Here is a 21,971-nt window from a genome sequence, read left to right as displayed (position 1 = left end):
CCAAATGCCACTAGAATTCTTCAACCCGCCGACGTCTATAGTTTCAAGCCACTTAAAAATGTGTGGAAAAGAGCTTTGTTGAATTGGAAGAGACAAAATCCATTTGAACAACTAAGTAAGAGTAACTTTGCTCCAATTTTAAAAGAAGCGGTAGATACTCTTAAACCATCGGCTATCTTAAGTGGTTTTAGAGTGTGTGGTCTCTGTTCTTGAATGACTAGGTAAAAAATATACCGCAGATAAATTTTGCGAAACCACAACAGAAACAATCAATTTGACCGATTTTTGCAACATATGCGATGAAGATACTTTACAGCTCTTAAAAGAAGCCAGAAAAATGGAAGCACTGATAACACTAGCGAAAGTTTCAGGGTACTACTTAATATATTTCACATTTTACACCCAAATAATGAAGAAGGCGATAATTCACAAATTGTAATAGATGAAATGTTTTTGGGAGATATGCCTGTAGTAGAAGAGAGAGCAACTTACCATGTAGAATCTGTGCCTGTTGTCTTTTTGGAAGAAGAAGTTCCTGAACAAAATACAAAAGTAGCACCAAGTTTAGCACTTTGCTCAGAAAATACTTAAGAAACAATTACAGGATCCGCTGCCATTTCAACTTTTGATTCAGTTCCCTCCGCTAGTCAAAACTCTATAAATAAGAGCAGTAATATGGAAGATTGTTTGCCTTGGGGCAAAACTCTTGAACGTAAGGGAATACGTAATACCCAAAGATCTAGTTTTGTAATTTCTTCTTCAGTTTATAAAAGATAACTAGAGAAAAAGGAACGCGAAAAAAATGAATAGAATAGAATAGAATAGAAATATGCTTTATTGTCACTGAAAATTTTTACAATTTTATGGACAAAGCTTACATACAGTCAAACGAAAAATAATATCAACAAGAAATAACAAATAACAACTACAATTCAATAAAATTAGATAAATCGTCAATATACAGTAAATAAGATATAAAACCAAAGACAAAAACAATTAATTGCAAAATTTATATACATTGCAAATTGAAAATTGAACATACTTACAACAAATAAAATACAACATTAGGAATTGACAGTTTAAGCTACTGCGTATGAAACCCAATTTTCTTAGTTATTCATTAAGAAATTCTTCTATTGAATAATATGGTCTTTCAGATCGATAGGCTTTTGTCAGTTTACGGAATTTTGGGAAAGATGTTGCAGATTTAAGTTGTAAAGGCAGATGGTTGTAAAGTTTTTTTGCGAAATATAATATAGATTTCTTTACTAACTCAGTGCATGGGATCGGTAAATAAATATCAAAGATTGAATTTCTGGTGGAGTAAAGATGATTGGGCCTTGCTGGAAAGGCATGAAGGTGTTTACGAATTAAACAAACCGTTTCTAGAATATATAAAGATGGAAGTGTTAAAATTCCGTGACTCCTGAAGTAACTTGTGCAATGTGTAACTCTTCTGAGGCCAAACAGATACCTTATTGCTCTTTTTTCAATTTAAAAATAACGTCAAAATGAGCAGCTGTACTAGAACCCCAAAAAGGAAGACCATATCGAAGATGAGACTCGAATAATGAAAAATATGTTATTTTAGAAGATGTTAAATTGAGTTCCCTTGAGACAGATCTTATTGCAAGGCAAGCTGAGGCGAGTTTCTTACTTAACGAATCGATATGAAGGGACCATTTGAGGTTGCTGTCTAAAAAAATACCAAGAAATTTTACAGAATCAACGGTACTGATCTGACTGTTATTAAGAGGCAAAGGTTGAAGAGCTCCTTTATAGGATAATGCTACTGTTTTATCTACATTAAAAGAGAGTAAATTAGAGTCAGACCAGGTCTTTATCGTCAGTAGATCCGAAGTTATAGTTTCATGGAGAGATGCTATAGTTGAGTTGCTCCAAGTGATACTGGTATCATCAGCAAAAAGAAAAATTTTCCCATCGATTTTTAAATTAGTGATGTCATTTATAAAGATAAGGAAGAGAAGAGGACCCAATACTGAACCTTGCGGTACTCCATATACAATGTTTTTGAGACTAGAGTCAGTATCATTTGCTCTAACTAGTTGTTTCCTATTATTCAAGTAGGATTGGAACCAATTCAAAGAAATACCTCTAATTCCATAGAAATTTAGTAATCAAGATGTCGTGATTTACACAATCAAAAGCTTTGGCATAGTCACAGAAAACAGTGGCAGTATAAAAATTATTGTTTAGTGCTTGATAAACCTCATGTAGTACAGAAAACATGGCATCAGTGGTACATTTATTAGTTAAAAAGCCGAATTGATTTTGAGATAAAATGTTGTTATCAACGATAAAAGACATAAGTCGAGTTTTAATGAGTCTCTCAATAATTTTGGAGAGTACCGGTAGTAAGGCAATAGGTCTATAGTTGCAGGCATTAGATTTTTCGCCACCCTTATGAAGAGGAATAATAATGGCTGTCTTTAGGCACTCTGGAAATTTACCTTTTTCGAAGGAATCATTAATTAGTGAGACGAGGATTTCCAACACATTTTCTGTGAGATTAGAGAAAATTTTTATAGATAGTCCATCAGTACTACAGGATGATTTGCTTTTGATACTATTGATTGTTTGGGTCAGTTCAGAGTTATCGACTGGTTTTAAAAAGAATGAATTCGAGACCTTTCTTGAATTAGGGAGATAGGAAATGGGATCTTTTTGAGGCAAAATAGTTGATGTTATATTTTTACTGACATTAACGAAGTAATCGTTTAGACTCTCAGGATTTGGAAGGGAAAATGATTGAGCTGTGTGAGTTTTATTTCGAAGATCGTTTATTATAGACCAGGTTTCTTTTGCAACACTTTTAGAGCTTCCCAGACGATTTTGATAATAGGCTTTTTTAGCTGATTTGACAAGTTTTAGATATGTTGTCCTGTACTTCGTGATATATTCAGTGACAGAAACATTGGTAGTAAATTTCTGGATGTATAGAAGTGAACGCATATTCTTGGCTGATATGCGGATACCTTTCGTAACCCAAGGTTTTCGATGTTTTGGCTTAATAGGAATTAAAGGAAAAGCTTTATTGAAGATGCGGATAAGCTTATCTAGAAAAACACTGAAATTATAATCCACGTCCATAGAAGGAAACTGCCACTCAGAAGTTAAGCATCAATTTTGGAATTTACGAAAATTCCGGGCGGAAAAAATCCTACCTAAACGTCTGGGTTTTGAGGACGGTTTGCTGAAGATGTTAAACTTCGTATACACTGCTTCATGATCAGATAGTCCCGCATTAATAACTGTAGAGCAGACATCAAGGGGTGAGAAATCTGAGACAATATAATCGATTATGGTAGATGTAGTTTTTGTAATCCTTGTAGGAGAATTAACGTGCATTGAGAGACCATACGATTCAAATATGTTGACCAGGGACACTTGGGTAGCACAAGCAGCAGCATAATTAATGTTAAAGTCACCGCATAGAATTTTTCTGCTTTTATGAGGCAGGTCATCTAACAAATTTAGCAGGTTCTGAAAAAATAGTTACACGGAAGAGTCAGGTGATCTATAAATGCAAATAATGTAAAGATTAATATTTTTATTATAAAATAAGGATCAGCTTCCACTTCAGCTGGACCAATTCCGTAGGCATGGTTAAATTCTAGAAGAACTTTTCGTAGTTCTTCGGTCTTAGTAGATAGTCCTTCGGAAGCCAAAAAGAGTTTCACGCTGGTGTTGGTGTATCCATCATAAAATACAGAAGAAGGCTGGTCGTGAAGAAAAGCAAGATGTAGTTTAATTGCTTTTAAGATACCCGGTTCCCTTAATCTTGCAAGAAGGTATCGACTGTTCGAGTTATTAGTTAGTCTAACTCTTTGTGGTGTTAAAGGATCCAAATTTATGGAGGGTTCCAAAGTATCTTTCTTAATAAAATTGATATGGGAACGGAAAGGCTCTTTGGATTTGCAAACTGTGATGGCCTGCTTGTCTGTAAATATATTTGTGTTTTCAACTTCATTTTTGTTGTTGCTTGGAATGGTAATTGGATTTTCCAAGCTAACCGGGCTTCTGATGTACTTCGGATTCATATTTTGTTCAGATGAAGTCTTTGGTTCAGAGTATGATGATTCTGTGGACCATTTAGTGTTGACACCAGGTGGCCAAATTTCCTTATTAAATAATAAGTCGATGGACGTTTTTGATTTTATGCCTATTTTGAATGAGGAACCAATTGTTGTGTTGGCGTCTTGAAGTAGGGCGTAACATCGAATATATTCCTTAATATCTAGCTTCTCTTTAATGTAGTGAACTACTTGAATAGGGGCGTAAATTGGGGTTAAGTTGCTAATAACGACAAAGTGACATCTATCTTCTGCAATTTTTGATTTTTTGACTGGACCAGCTTCGAAATGAGTGTCTTCAGTTTGGGTACCTGTAGTGGCATATACTATGTTTCTCTTCACTACCTCGTCCTTCGTTGGTATAGCAGGTAGTTTGTTTGAAAGGTTACTCATTTGATTTGATATTTCACTAATGTTTGAAGAGAGCCTCTCTAATCCCAATTTTATCTCAGATGAATTTGAATCTTGGACTTGGACTTTAATTGTGTCAGTGGAACAGCCGAAAAAAAGTGAAAAGGAGCGAACAAAGTTAGAAAATAAAGAAAAACGATTTCTGAAAAGTAAAGAAAATTCCTTGAAAGGAAAAAGTGTTAAGCGAAATACTAACATTAAGGTACTCAAAGAAACATCTTTATTTCAGTAGAAACCTAGTATTTTAGAGGACTTAAAAGCAAACAAGCTTTTAAGTAAAGAGGATGATCGACAGCCCCATGAAAAAATATGGAAATAGGTCAATTCCAAAAGCACGTTAGAAATCTGTCAGTATTAGGATTTGATCCAGAAGTTCCAGAACTCTGCTGAACACCTAAAAATAATATTTTTATGAATAAGGGTATATATTATTATATGCTTTACATGTACTGAAAATTTTTTCCTGATTAGGTTTGGACTTAAATGCCAGAAGTGTTCCAGAACATTTCACAAGGGATGTCTTGAAAAATATGATTTATATAAAGAATATTTTATTTTGTTGGGTAAGGTAAAGTTTTCAATCCTATTTTTTTTACATCCATTTTATTGTAATCTATTTTATAAAAAAAATAATAAACAATACATATGAGTGTTAAGAGTGTGACACAGTCAGCATTCACCCAGTGGTGAATACCTAAAAGAGTACAATAAAAATTGAATTAGTACAGTTATTAATAAATTAATTGAATTAATTTGAATAGTAATACAATAGTACTAAGTGGGAATGATTAGTTAGTGTTGAGATCAAGAGTGTTTGTTCTTTTTAGTCTTCTGTTCTGTAGGGGTGTCAGGAGATTGGTGACCAATATGTTTGGGTGAACCTGTAGTCTATTGTGGTACTTGGAGCACAGAGAAACAATTTCTTCTTTGACGGTTTGGACTTGGAGATCCCTATGTATATTATCGTTGGAAATGTACCAAGGAGCTTGGCACAGTTGCCTTAGAACTTTTGATTGAAAGCGCTGTATCTTGAGTAAATTTGTTTCACTGGCAGTTCCCCAGATTTGGATGCCATACGTCCAGATGGGTTTCAGTACACTTTTGTAGATCAGAAGTTTCTTGTCTAGACTTAGGCGTGATTTTTGATTCATAAACCAGTACATCTTTCTATAAACGAGTCCCAGTTGCAGTCGTTTGTTCCAAATATGCTTTTGCCATGTTAAGCGGCTGTCTAGGTAAATCCCCAAGTATTTGACGTCACTTCTTATTGGCAGTGGTGTGTTGTTAAAGGTACAGCTGGATTGATCCCCTTCCGTAGTGTAAACGTAATGTGTGTTGACTTGGAGCTATTAACTTTGACTCTCCACAGTTTAAACCATATTTCAAGTCTATTTAAGTGACTTTCTAGTATCTCTGAAGCTAGGGTCGGATTTTCGTGGCAAGCCATTAGGACAGTGTCATCAGCATATGTTGCAATTGTTGTACGATCTGAAGTTGGTATATCTGCTGTGAACAGGAGGTACAGTGTGGGTCCAAGGACACTTCCTTGGGATACGCCAGAGTGGATGGGATGTAGAGTAGTGAGGGCCTCCCCTAGTTTTATCTGATACGATCTGCCGGTGAGGTATGATTGTAGGAGCATGCAGATTGGATGAGGCAATTGTCTTTTAAGTTTTGATATTAGACCTTTATGCCATACCTTGTCGAAGGCTTGGGAGACATCCAGGAAGGCTGCTGTACAATATTTCTTGTTCTTGAGTGCATCTCTTGCGGTTCTGACTACCCTATGGACCTGTTCGATTGTGCCATGTTGTTGTCTAAATCCGAATTGGTAATGAGGTATTAGGTTTTTTTCTGTAATGACAGTGTCTGTTCTTTTCAGGAGAAGCCTCTCAAACACTTTGGAGGGTAAAGGCAGAAGGCTAATAGGACGATAGGATGAAGGTTGGGTTGTGTCTTTGTTGGGTTTATGAATTAGAATGATTTGTGCTACCTTCCATTGGGAGGGGAAGTAGCACAATCTTAGGACAGCAATATATATGTACATTAGTAGCTTTATTGCTTCTTCAGGTAGTTCTTTGAGAATTAGTCCTGTTATCAGGTCGTATCCAGGTTTTTTTTTGTATTTATGTTTTTGATTACTTCTTGAATTTCGGTAATTTTAACTTTTCTGGTGGGAAGACACATCTGGTAGGGTTCATCTGCTATATCTGTAATAAATTTCTCTTCGTTTTCTGGAACCTCTCTCTTGTGCGATTGGAAAACTGACTGAAGATGTTCAGCGAAGGTGTTAGCCCTCTCTTCGTCACTTCGAGACCAGGTGCCAGTCTAGTTTGTGATTGTGTTTTGAGTTTTTTAGACAATTTCCATAACGAGTAGTTCTTTTCTTCAGAGCTAGACATATTCTCTAGAAAATAGTTTATTTCTTGTTCTTTGTGTTCCTGTAGGACCTTTTTTAATTGACGGGTTGCTCTGTTGTATTTGGTTTTGTCATCTGGAGCACGGGTGGTCTGCCATCTTTTTCTTAATTGTCTTTTCTCGTATATCATGGTTTTTATATAGAGCGGCTATGAGCCCGGTCTCTTAGCATATGATATATGAGGTGAAGCTTCCCATGCGGCTTGTTGAATTTTTACAGTTAGATGTTTGACTGCTTCTTCTATATCTTGCTCAGATTTTAGTGGTAGGTTTAAAGTAATACTATTTTTTATTATATCTCTGAAGGTATTCCAGTTTGTCCGCCTATTGGATAAAACTAGTGGTTTTGTGATGTGGTGCACTTATGTTCTTAGAGTAATAATGAAGGGAGAGTGATCAGATGAGAGATCGAACAAAGGTTGAACTTTCAAGTAGTTTAGAGAGATACCTTTGACAATACAGAAGTCGATGAGATCAGGCACTTTTCGTGTGTCGGTTGACCCGTGGATGCCGTTAGTAAATTATTGTTTTGGACACTTTTTAATAATTCTCTACCTTGAGAGGTTATGAGTCTTGCTTCCCAATGAAGGTGTTTAGCATTATAGTCACCAGCAGCTACGAAGCGATTTCCGAGCTTGTTAAAGTATGTCGTGAAGTGTTCTTCTTTAATAATTTTATTTGGTGGACAGTAAACTGCAGATAGTATAAGCTGGCTATTCCAATCAGTTATTGAGATAGACGTGGCTTGTAAGTTTACTTCACTATGCTTGATTATGTCATGGTGTCTAATGCTGTTTTTTATAATTATAGCAGTGCCTCCATGGGCTCTTCCTAGAGGGTGTTGAGTTATATATGTTGAGAATTTGGGTATATTGAAGTAGCTTTTGTCTGTCATATGTGCCTCAGATATTAACATAACGTCCAGATCATGCTCTGAAATAAAGGCTTTGACTTCCAGACTATGATTAGTCAGACCATTGGCGTTCCATGTACCAATTTTTAGTTCAGTGTTGAAGGCTAAACTTTGTGACCAGTGCCATTAGGATGTCGAACATTTTGTCCATTCTCTCCATCAGTTTTGAGACGACCTGTTCTAAGTTGTTTGTTGGTTGAAATGACATAGGTGGTAAACCTTGTTGTTGTTGAGGTGGGTTAAATTGTTGAGTATTGGAATTTGTTGCTCCTGCAACTTGAGCATAGCTGAGTGTTTGTTGTGGATTTTGCTGAATTGTATCATTTGTTGGTCTCTGTGGTGCTTTTGCGCGTAATGGTGGAAATTTACTTTTTTTTAATTCTTTGTAAACTGAGCAACCTCTGGATTTTCTTCGCAGTTTACGCATTGGACTTCATTGTTTCTTATTTTTATTGGACATTCTTGTGCATGTGCATTTGACACAACAGGGGCTTTTACGACAGTATTGACGAGTATGTCCAATGTGCTGGCATCTTTGACATTGTGGTATCTCTCTTTTCGGGTGGGGAGGTTCTACTTTAGCTACGGTGTTAAGTATTTTAGTTATTTGGTACACCTCTTTATTATTTAAATTTGTTTCAAGTTCGATACTAAACAGAGGAATGCATTCTTTCGTGCCTCTTTGTCTTATGTTCGAGATACTTATGACTGAGTGTCCGAGCTCTGTGAATACCTTTTTTATGTCTTCCAGATCAGTAGAGGGGTGCTGGTTTCTAACCATGACTCGGAATCCTCGGTTTTGTTTTAACTGATAAGTGTGGAACTGCGTTTTTTTTTCGGTTAGTGCTTTAACAGTTTCTTTGTAATGTTCTGCTGTGTCTAGCTGTACTTTAACTTGATTGTTATTTAGGCTTTTTAAGGTGTACTGTTTGGTACACCTTAGGTTCAATCCTAATAGCGACATTAATAATATTGAAAAATAATAAGAATATCACTAAAAGATTTTTAAATTGAAAACTTATTGGTCCATTTCCCTTGTGACACCTCCAAGGCTTCTACAATATGCAAGCCAAATAGATGCCGCAGTGAAGACAAAAGGGAAGTAATTCTACCCTATGCAATTCACAACCCCCGTCTGCAGCTTGGTAAAGTTCCAACAGAAAATGGACCTAGTTACTCTATACCTTAGCCAAAAGAGCGCATCTCAAAAAACCTAAATTTTCACAATTCACACTTTTGTTATATTTTCATCAGCACTCACACTTTTTTAATATTTTTCAATTTTAACTGCCTTAAAGTGTGCTTTATAATACAATTATATTTTAGATTATTGAATTTTTTAAAATTTGTTGCTATATATAACCAAACAGTATAAGTCATAAATTTCACTAATCGAAAAGGGCATTTCTATCGAAAACAAACCAGTCAGTCATACCAGTCAAACCTTTTTAGTGCTAACACTATTAATTAGTTTTAAGGGAGTTTTCTAAACACTTGAAACTTAAACACATTTACCAAAATAATTAACTTAATAAAGTACAGAAAACAACAATAGGCTGAATTTAAAAAAGATTAAATTAAATAGCAAAACTTTTTTTATAAAATTGAAAAATTTATTAAACAGCCCTTTTTTAATGTCCTACACACTCCGTTAAAAAAAAAAAATCTTTTCCACAAATTAACAGTTCTAATCAGACACTGGAAGATTTTCCCAAAACTTAATCCGTGGTTTTCCTATGATTCCTCCTAGGTTTTTGATTATGTTGTTCTTCTTTTCAGTAAATGTTGTCTTATAAGTTACTTAAGACTTCGGTTTAGGAAAAATGTGGTTTTTTGTGATTTTTGAGTTTAGAAAATTGATTTTCTTGTACTCCTTTTCATCAAAGTCATTTTTATATTTAATTGACTGTTTACCTCTTGAAAAAACTACTTCTACCATGTCACGCAGGTACGGTCGTGGTACAATTTTGTTGAGATTGTATTGAGAGAAGAAGTCATCCCAAACAAGAAAGTTTTGTAAGTCCATGACATGAACATCAGTTCCAATTGATGCATTTTTAACTGCAGTCACAAAATCTGTAAAGTCATAATCTGTTCCCCATGCGTGTCATGAACAGCTCCACTCTGTGATGGAACGAATCTGCTGCCATAAATGTATGGCCTGGTTCAAAATATCTTAAAGCTACCTGTGCTGAATTTATTAGGTACAACATAGCAGAAAATAGAGACCAGTTTTTGTTTTGAGATGAACAGTTATCTAACCATATTGCTATGTTTTCCACATCCCTTTTAAACAAGAAATTGGTTAAAAGTACTGATTAACTCGTCTTTGGTCCGACCAAACAGGCCATCGTGCCACACAGTAGCAAAAAGTTTGCAATGTTTTTACTTTTTTCCCACTGGTACAAATGTTGCATTGTACACAGATACTCTATGTGTAAATATGGCAGATTTAAACATCTCTAGCCTGGGAAGCATAATTTCTTCTTCCATTTCTGCGCAATAAACTATAGACTTTACATTTTCTTCCTTTTCTTTGTCTTCAATGTATAATTTTCTTGATTTATTTGACTTTTCCTTGTGAGCATTCCATTTAGTGACCAACTATTGATATAATATTTCCAACTATTGATATACCTAATATATAGCTTTCCAACTATTGATATAATATTCATGTTTTTAGCTACTTTTCTATACTTTTCACATGAACACACAAAAGAAGGATTTTTTTCTTTGAAGTCTTTAAACATACAAGTGATGCTCAATTCGCTAGTAAGATATAAACGATTAGGAGCCATGCCCCCTGCGATAATGAGCGATCGAGGGTCCAAAAGATTTGATGTGCTGTTTGATTAGGTCGCTATTAATCTTGTTGTGAGATACCTATAATAAAACTTTACACACTATTACACATTCCCCATTTTCATTTTTTAATGTGTAACAAAATGAGTTGTTTCTTTCATGAGCCTCAAACGAAAATGAATCAGCTGAGTTAGGTACTCTCGCGCTCACCTCGCCATTGGCACGTGTTACAATCCTTAGCGAATTAGGCATATATCAGAGATAGGTCCTATTCGCTAAGGAAAGTTGTCATTTCAGGTTATTTGTTTCTAAAACAAAGTGCCTTAACTCACAGAAAGGCCTTTTTTGCTAAGTAACTTGAGATATGACTTTTTGGCTTACGATCCGAACAATTTATTGAGATGTGCCTTTTTTTCTTAGCGTTTTTAGCCTGTTTCAAGTTGAGATACGGCTTTTTCGCTTAGTACTATGTTCCGGTTAGTACATAGCAACACTAAAGTGAAAAGAACAGAAAATAACAAAAATTTGAGATACGCCCTTTTGGCTTAGGAGGGCAGTATAGGAGTAATACTAATATAAAAATAAAAATGTATACTATTTTTATTCAGTTGCAATGTGAAGGCAAAGCAATATTATTTTTCACTTAGAATACGGAGCGCAGTCCAGCACTCTGAATCGACGATTTTCGACTCTTATTGGAGTCTCATCGGAGAGACGTAGGCCTGCTGCTCCATACTCTGAGTGACCAACAACGAGAGTTTATTCCCCACACCGCAACTGACGTGAATGGATCAGGTGACTAGCGTCATCTGGCAATTGAAAGGTGAGGTAAAGATTTCAATCCTAATAGCGACATTAATAATATTGAAAAATATTAAAAATATTACTAAAAGATTTTTAAATTGAAAACTTATTGGTCCATTTCCTTGGTGACACCTTCAAGGCTTCTACAATATGCAAGCCAAATGGATGCTGCAGTGAAGACAAAAGCGAAGGAATTCTACAATATGCAATTCACAACCCCCGTCTGCAGCTTGGTAAAGTTCCAACGAAAATGGACCTAGTTACTCTATAGGAGTAATACTAATATAAAAATAAAAATGTATACCATTTTTATTCAGTTGAAATGCGAAGGAAAAACAATCTTATTTTTCACTCAGAATACGGAGCCCAGCCCAGCACTCTGAATCGACGATTTTCGACTCTTATTGGAGTCTCATCGGAGAGACTTAGGCCTGCTGCTCCATACTCTGAGTGACCAACAACGAGAGTTTATCCCCCACACCGCAACTGACGTGAATGGATCAGGTGACTAGCGTCATCTGGCAATTGAAAGGTAAGATAAAGATTTCAATCCTAATAGCGACATTAATAATATTGAAAAGTATTAAAAATATTACTAAAAAATTTTTAAATTGAAAATTTATTGGCCCATTTCCTTGGTGACACCTCCAAGGCTTCTACAATATGCAAGCCAAATGGATGCTGCAGTGAAGACAAAAGCGAAGGAATTCTACAATATGCAATTCACAACCTCCGTCTGCAGTTTGGTAAAGTTCAAACGAAAAATGGACCTAGTTACTATATAGGAGTAATACTAATATAAAAATGAGACTCCAATAAGAGTCGAAAATCGTCGATTTAGAGTGCTGGACTGCGCTCCGTATTCTGAGTGAAAAATAAGATTGTTTTGCCTTCGCATTGCAACTGAATAAAAGTGGTATACATTTTTATTTTTAATATTTTGTTTGTAAAACTTGCCTTAAACAACTTGTAAAAAAGAATATTGTTTTTGTAAAATTTGTTTTTAAAAAATATATAAATAAATGACACTTTGTTTGCACGTAAGTACTTAATGTTTTAGTTTTGTTTTCAATGCTCAATCAATATTTTGATATAAAAATTATGCCAATTACTGGATGCCAATGATTGAGTACACTGTCAATTACTATATGCCAATAACTAGAACATAACTGCCCATAATTAGGATGTATAATGTCTAAAATAACCTATTTTTACATTATTTTCCTCAATATTTATAATAAAATGACATTAATTTTGTGTTCAGTAATAATAGTAAATTATAAAAAAATTCAAAATATACCCCTATGATGTTACCTATATTAGCAAATTTAATGTTTAAACAACTCTTTTCCTTAAAGTGACAATAACTGGGTGGTTTACCCTATATCTACAAGACATGCTTTTATTTTTTACCTAGTAAAGCAGCGCTTAAGTACCTTTGCCATAATGTGTCGATTGTATGTTATTTGTGTCTAATCCGTGTTTCCAGATATACACTCATGGACAAAAATATTGCCTATTTTGAAATTAACGTGTGAAATAAAATTTTTTGTGCTGCCCCCAATGTCCTAGAAATAGGATTTCTTTTCCGGATGCGATGTTTTAATGTATCATATAAATATAAACGGTATAATCGGATTTAAATTTAATATGGGCTATATGGTCGCCAATATAATTTTTAAATTGGATCTTATCAAGGTAATTATTCACTCTTCTTCCGACATTAAGACCTGCGTCATGGTGCATTAACACGAATTTGTTATTAAATATTGCTGGATAATGGCAAAACATGATCTTCTAAAAAGTTTTTAATGTACATATCAGCTATCATTCACCTAATCACCCCCACAAGTTCGGTATCTCCTTTCCAAGAAATACCACTCCATGGCACTATGCCGCCACTAACAAAATTAACACTTTGTATGAGGTTACATCTGGCTACCGTTCACCATATGGAAGCAATATTTACAAAACTTCTTCTACAGAAGAGTTGTCGAACAGTATGTCAATTGTAACCTGACATAGATCGTTAGTTTTGGTGGTGGCGGCATAGTGGTACGAAGCGGCATTGCTTTGAAAGGACATACCGAACACATGAGTGTGATTAGGGGAATGCTAACTGATATGTACATTAAAAACATTTTTGGATATCATGTTTTGCCCTTTGAAAGTCATATTGGATATGACATATTGGTGCTAATGCATGTCTTCATGTCGCTAGCATAGTGAATACTTACTTTCTTCACATGTAAAAAACAATATACATAAATGGATCCTGAAACCGTTTATTCCAATATACTCTGGGCTAATTAGCAAAATGCAAGAAACAATTTACCAGCAATTTTATTGCTGGAATCGAATCTTAGGATTGTATATATTGATAATATAGGTATGCAAAGTCCGCAGATAGTGTGCTACTTTTTTTTATAAACAAAATGGCGCCCGACAATCGTGTCTTTTTTAAAATTTTTGCTCGATAACTCCAAAGATTTTAACTTTACACCAAAATCATCCGAATAAAAATTCACCGTAATTAAATTATGCATAGAAACCTGTTTTTCCCGATTTACTTCGATAAAAATTTTCCCCGGAAAATACGGGGTTTTCCAATAAAATCTTTAATTTTCAACTAAAATTTTAGATAAGCAATTGCTTACCAATAATTAAATAACGTGGTAATATAAAACCTTTTTTCGTATAGATTATAATTCCAGAAGCCGATGAAAATTGAATGAAAAGATTAGCAATAATTGAATTTTTAATTAAAAATTTACGGTCGCTATAAGAAGCACAATAATTATGACAAATCAGAATAACTATGATTTTTATATAAAAAGACACTGTACCTATCTAATGGTAGGGGAGCCCAAGCGGGGATTTTTGCAGTTACTCGAGCGCGTCAGATTATCATATGGGGAGAAACCTGATACCCTCCAGATGTACCTCTACTATATATTGGCATTTAACACAGGGGAGTTCGTTAAGGGGGGCCCGAAAATAAACATATATCCTTAAAAAAACTCGAAATTGTCAGATTAAGATAAGGTAAGTTAAGTACATGCAAAAGAGTGTATATTTCAAAAATCTGACGATTTGAGCCGGGCGTAAGGAAATGGGTGAGTCCCAAAGTTTCACAAGAAAAAAGAGAATATTTCGCGAAACGAATGACTGATCGAAAAACTAAAAAATATGTGCTCAATATTTTTTAAAAATCTATCGAATGATACCAAACATGACCTCCCACGGAGAGGGGTGGGGGACAAATTTAATATTTTAAATACGAATCCCGCGATATTTCGCGAAATGAACATCAGATCGAAAAATTGTAAAATACACTTATTCAATATTTTTGAAAAATCTATCGAATGACACCAAACACGACCCCCCACGGAGGTGGGGTGGGGGGTTACTTTAAAATCTTAAATAGGAGCCCTAATTTTTTATTGCCGATTGGATTCCTTACGTAAAAATAACTAACTTTTATTCGAAACATTTTTTCTAATTATGGATAGATGGCGTTATAATCGGAATAAACGATTGTTGGAAATGGAAAATTAAATTAAAAAATGGCAAGCGCCCACTAAAATGGAAAACTTTACTTAACTTTTTTTGGTTTTAGGACCTAATCTTCACAACCCAATAGGTCCCCATAACGCTCGAGTGACTGCACATTTAGCATACTTTGCTCCCCTACCATAATATACTTTACAGAATTGAAATTGGGCTATTTAAGCGGCCTCAGGAATATATTAAAATTATAAACAATATTTTGGCTTATAAACAAATAGAGTATTTCGAGAAATTTTAAATTAAATTAAATTATGAACATGGTATTGGAACAAAAGCGACAGGGCGATTCTTTTAAAAGAAAAAAACCTTTAATTGTGATAAGTGGTTCCTGAGATACAACCGGTCAAAGTTGACCGGCATTTACGGCAAAAATATAAACAATAGTATCATACTTTTCGAACCATCAACTTTTTATTTTTGTCCTCTTTCGCCACACCAATTTTCATATCTTTAAAATACTCATAACTATTATTATAATAAAAACTATCGATATTACGAGTAAAAATTGCCAAAAATAGCAAAATTCCAATCAAAAATTAGGTTGGAGAAAATTTATTCTCAAAGTTCAACATCGGTATACGTTAAAAAATGCATTTTCTCGGCTTCCCATGGAGCAATTTTTTTCATTCTTTTTTTTTATCCCAAGTAACTCGAGTAGAGCCATGTAACTGACGCATTATTAAATATCAAACTTGCTTATGTTTTGTTATAATAGATTAATTTATTTTATAAGAAAAGAAAACTACATATTTTTTCCAGTTGTAGACTTTTTTTAGATAAACTGACTACAAGTGTACCTTTTAACGTTAAAAACAGAAATATTTTCATTTGAAATCTGTATAATTATTTTAACAATTTTTATTTAAACAAATTAAAAATTCCTGTTATAATAAATAAATAAATTTTTTTTAACAAAACAAAAGCAATTCTGACATTTAATAATGCATTAGTTAGATGGCTCTACTCGAGTTACTTGGGAACAAAAAAATAATGAAGAAAATTGCTCCATGGGAAGCCGAGAAAATGCATTTTTTTTAACGTATATCGATTTTGAACTTTGAGATTACATTTTCTCCAACCCAATTTTTGATTGGAATTTTGCTATTTTTGGCAATTTTCACTCGTAATATCGATAGTTTTTATTATAATAATATATTATTATGTTATGGGTATTTTAAAGATATGAAAATTGGTGTGGAGAAAGAGGATTCAAATAAAAAGGTGAACGTTCGAAAACTATGATCCTATTGTTCTTTACCGTAAATGCCGGTCAATTTTGACCGGTTGTATCTCACGAACCACTCATCACAATTAAACGTTTTTTGTTTTAAAAGAAGAGTACTGCCGGTTTTCTTCCAATACCGTTTTCACGATTTAATTTAATTTAATATTTCTCGAAATATTCTATATAAGCCAAAAATTGTTTATAATTTTAAAATATTTCCGAGGCCGCTTAAATAGTCCAATTTCAATTCTGTAAAGTACATTAGATATAGTAGGAAAAAGGAAAGAATACCCATGAACGAACATATAAAACACGCTGTATTTTCCTGTCACCGTGTCACACAAAAAATTGGCCAGCGCAAGTACATGTAATAATTATTATTACATGTACTTGCGCTGGGCAATTTTCTTTGTGACAGGGTGACAGGAAAATACAGCGTGTTTTATATGTTCGTTCATGGGTATTATTTCATTTTTCCGACTGTAGGTACAGTGTCTTTTTATACAAAAATCATAGTTTTTCTGATGTTTCATAATTATTGTGGTTATTATAGCGACCGTAAATTGTTAATTAAAAATTCAATTGTTGCTAAACTATTCATTTAATTTTCATCGGCTTCTGGAACTATAATCTAAACGAAAAGAGCTTTTATATTACCAAGTTATTGAATTACTGATAAACAATTACTTATCTAAAATTTTAGTTAAAAATAAAAAATTTTGTTGGAAAAACCCGCATTTGCCGGGGAAAATTTTCGTCGAAGTAAATCGGGAAAAACACGTCTCTATTTTCGAAATTTGTTGGCAGACAATACAGGTGTTGCTTGTAGGTACAGTAGTTAGTTATTTAGCATTTTTATAATACATTTTATAGCTCTATTACTCTATTTAACCATTGTTAATGTCTCTCAGATCATAACCTATTTAGTGTTGGTCTTATATTTAAAATGTTTATCCTAACGCGCTTAGGACAAACTAGTTTGGCCTAGGCCAAACTAGTTTGTCCTGAAATCGGGTTTGGCCGGAAACATAAATATTGAATAAAACATTGAATTGTCTTTCTGTTTTTTTTAATTTCCTTCAAAATTTCATCTAAAATCCCAAAAAATTTGCCTTTCCAATTAAGAGATGGCGTTAATTCGATTCGAAATATTAACATGGTCGCGGAACGTCTACAGTCCGTCCAATATACTTACCGTTGCACGTCATTCGCGTCATAGACCGTGACGTCACATGATACCAACAGGAAATATTTAGGTAGTAGGTCTGTTCTTTTTAGAATCATTTAGCCGAGTACACGAGAATTACAGCCATTAGACATATTTTATTATAATACGCGTAGAAATAATATTGGAAGCTTTCTATTAATGTACATTTAAAGACATATACCCTAACTTGTTTCTTTTAATTTGGATAATAGTCCATGTGGTGAGACCGCTCCCGTCCGAAAAAAATGTCTGATTCGGTTTCTTTGTGAATTCCTATTCAAAAATGTCCCCTTTAAACAAATCTGAAAAGTACCGGGCGGAATTTTTAGGCAAAAATTGTTTAAACAATTTTTTTAAACAAATACAAAAGATCACCTTTTTTGCTCTGGAACATATATTTTTTAGTTTTTTGGGTCATTCTAAACAAGAAAGGTATCTTGTAATTTTTCTTAGATATTGATAGTTTTCGAGTTATAGGCGATTTAAAATCTGAAAAATACGAAAATACGCATTTTTGAGGCCTAAAAACTCATATTTAAATTAGTAGTCTTGAGGTTTCCAGATAGTTAGATTGAAGTTTAAACATCCAGCTTCAAGATTCTGAAGAGTGATTGCGTCTATCCTTAATTTAAACCGTTGTTTTTTAATTGTTAAATATGCATGTCCATCCGATTTTTTTGCCGGTGCGGCGCGCTCTATTTCAAAAATCTCCAATTTTCCCCCGAAAAATATTTCTTCTAAATTCTTTGGGACATTCTAAATAAAATAGTTTCTTGACATTTTTCTCAAAAGTTAACAGTTTTAAAGTTATAAGCGATTTAAAATCCAAAAAATGCGTTTTTTTGGCATTTTTTGGATTTTAAATCGCTTATAACTTTAAAACTATTAACTTTTGAGAAAAATGTCATGAAACTTATTTTATTTAGAATGTCCCAAAGAATCTACAAAAAATATTTTTCGGGGAAAAACTGGAGATTTTTGAAATAGAGCGCGCCGCACCGGCAAAAAAATCGGATGAACATGCATATTTAACAATTAAATAACAACGGTTTAAATTAAGGATAGACGCAATGACTCTTCAGAATCTTGAAGCTGAATGTTTAAACTTCAATCTAAGTATCTGGCAACCTCAATAATACTCATTTAAATATGAGTTTTTAGGCCTCGAAAATGAGTATTTTCGCATTTTTCAGATTTTAAATCGCCTATAACTCGAAAACTATCAATTTTTGAGAAAATTTACAAGATACCTTTCTTGTTTAGAATGACCCTCAAAACTTAAAAATATATGTTCCGTAGCAAAAAATGGTAATCTTTTGTATTTGTTTAAAAAACTTGTTTAAACGATTTCTGCCCAAAAATTCCGCCGGCACCCTTCAGATTTGTTTAAAGGGGACATTTTTGAATAGGAATCCACAAAGAAACCGAATCAGAAATTTTTCCAGACGGAAGCGGTCTCACCACATGGACTATAAGTGGAATATAAAGTGTTTTTATAAAGCACCGGATTACACTTTAATTGCGATCGAACAAAGGTGACATTTTGGCATAAATTTGTAATATTTATTTGACAGTTGCGATGATGACCCTTCGTATTTGGTTTTATTCGTTACTATAAGTATTTGTTTTATTATATTTACTGTTACTATTTACTTTACTATTACTTTACTATGTTACTTGTTACTATTATTTACTTTAGCCTAGGATTATAACTTAATTCTTGTTTTCTATTTCTAAAGTTTTTATTTATTTACATTGAATATTAATTTGTTTTGTTGTATAATCCACTTCCGCAAAAAATATGTGATATATTTTATTTAAAAGGAATTCAAGATTTTTTTGTTATTAGGCAACAATGTCACTTAGATCTCTGATGTAGATAATGACGTGCAATGGTAAGTATATTAGATGGACTGTAGACTATGTATGGTTTGTGATTATAACTGTTTTAAAATGTCAAACACATATGTTTATATAGGTTTTTTGACGTTCTAGACCTCACCAGACATTTCTGGGTTATTCCATGACGTCTAGAACGTTCTAGTTCTCGTACTTGAATACTTCTTCTTTCACGTCAAGGGCCTTTTTCTACTTATGTAGGATCAATCTACGGAACTGTCGTAATAATAATAAGAACTAATAATCGAGAGAAGATAAAAAGCGATCACGTGATTTTAATAATATACTGTTACTATGGCACGAGTAGATACGTTTTGAACACCTTTAACAAGTAAAATCGTTGTTTACTTGCAGTGCATCTCTTATTGCAATTTAGTGTAGACTCTAACACTGTTACTAATAAACCAAGTATAAAAGTTATACTGAGAATAAATCAGGTATAGGCAAAATCACTACCAATAAACATGGAATAACTTAGATATAGATTATACTGGGTATAAGAATTTAGTCCAAGTTTATACCGACCCACACCCTTGTTTAAGTCTGGTATAACCTATTTTATGATTGTCAATGTCATCAGAGGCAAAAATATATTATCTTTTGATTTGTTTTGTGAGTAATTATATAATAAAAAAATGTGTTAAACGGGTGTTGCGGCTGTCGAAGAAGTTGATAATTTAATTAACATGATAGAAAATACACGAAAAAGGAAACTTCTCAAAGATAGTATAAATCCCTTTTCACAATACACTGATAAGGAATTCAGAATTAAACATCGGTTTTTAAAAGATGGTTTAAAGTTTTTAGAAAGCTTAATAGGTGATTCCCTTATTTGAATTTGATATTGCATGAAAAGTTGAGTCAAACAGTCCATATAATGCACAAAAAATTTCAAGATGATTAGTCAATTAGTTTAAATTTTATTCAATTTGTTTTCCCCTAGGAACTTTTTTGCGATGTTATTGTTCAGAAAATAATAATGATACAACAATTTTGTGGAAACTATGAAAGAAGAATACTGGTATTTTAAATGTACGTATTTAAAAAAATCAATAAAATCTCATTTTGATAATTCCGAAAACATTTCGCCTAGTTTAATTTGGTTTGTTAGTTACAAAGAAAAATCAAAATTGACATATTTGACACAATATATCGTTGTTCTATGTATTTGAGCAGAAGATTGCAACGTTGCCAAACTATTATTTCGGAATAAAGTGGGAATACTTATATCTAACTTATACCGAGTTTATTAGTAACGAATTATTTTCGTACTATATCTACCTTATACTTAGCATAACTATTCGAGATATAAGTACGGACTAACCTTAGAATACGAGTGTTTTATTAGTAACAGTGTAAGAATTCTCCCGACGAGTGTTCAGAAGGCTGAACGCGATGAATAGAGATGGGCGTAAGGTCAGGTGGGGTAAGTGTGTATTCGGGGTAAGTGTGTAAAGTCAAAATATATTTTAATATGGTTATATACTAGTGTCGCCATCTATGATTCGTTAAAGAAGAATACAAATGCTTACAAGGTCAACTGAAACCAAGATTCGCTTTGCTTTTATTTAACTAGAAAAGTGCCATTCTGTCTGAACCTAACGTTAAGTGCGCATTTCATGCGAGACGTGCCATTTAAAATCAAGTACCATCGGCATTCTGTGTTGTATTTAAAAACTTTTTATGCATTTTTAAAGTACACACTTATCCAGATTCCATTTCTATTGATTTATGGCTAAAAAATAAATCGTAGACATACTTCCCCCATTTGAACGGGGAAGTTTGTCTTTTGTGAGAGTTACTACGGATATACCTAAAAAAAAAAATTAAAATATGATGACGTCATTGCCGTGGAAAGTTATAAAATGAAGCAGTTATTACAATGTTAGCTTCAAATCTTACTTGGTCTCAAAATGCGGTATGTAAATATACTAACTTTTAATATTTCGTTACATACTTACCCCACCTGACCTTACCACTCTCGCGATAATTCTAGACTAGCCGTATTTATGTATACAGGGTGTCCAAAAACTCTACCGACAAGCGAAGACAGGAGATTCCTCAGATAATTTTAAGACAATTTAACCAAATTCACCTAGTACAAAAATGCTTCCCGAGGGAGCTAGAGCTCTTTGAAGATGGCGTCTTGTAATTAGTTTTTCTTAAATACCTCCAGAACGCTTCTGGTTAAATTGGTACACATGTTTATTTTCCAGAGCTAAATCGATTCCATCTATTGCGAATTTCTAGTACCAAGGTCTCCGTTTTTCAATCTCAATCAGGTTACATTCAATTTCAATCAGGTTACTTTATTGCATAACTTTTAAGTGTTTTTGATACTGGATTATTAAATAGTAAGGTATTTTAGTACTAAAAGGTACTCTTGCTTTAAGTCGGTGGGACACACCATTTTCTAGAAAAATCGATTTGAAAATTTTTCGTTTCTTGAAGTTGAAAAAAAATTTAAAACATTTTCAAAAAAAAAAACGGTGTATTTTACCAACTTAAAGCAAAAATAACTTTTAGTACTAGATAATCTCGAACTGTAAACTTCTAAATAAATAGTTTTAAACAAATTGCCGTTAGTTTTATTTTTTTTTATTTAACTTAAGCCTCGACATCTAATGG

Source organism: Diabrotica virgifera, chromosome 6, assembly GCF_917563875.1.
Source record: "Diabrotica virgifera virgifera chromosome 6, PGI_DIABVI_V3a".
Classification (NCBI taxonomy): domain Eukaryota; kingdom Metazoa; phylum Arthropoda; class Insecta; order Coleoptera; family Chrysomelidae; genus Diabrotica; species Diabrotica virgifera.
Note: the sequence above shows the minus strand (reverse complement) of the source record.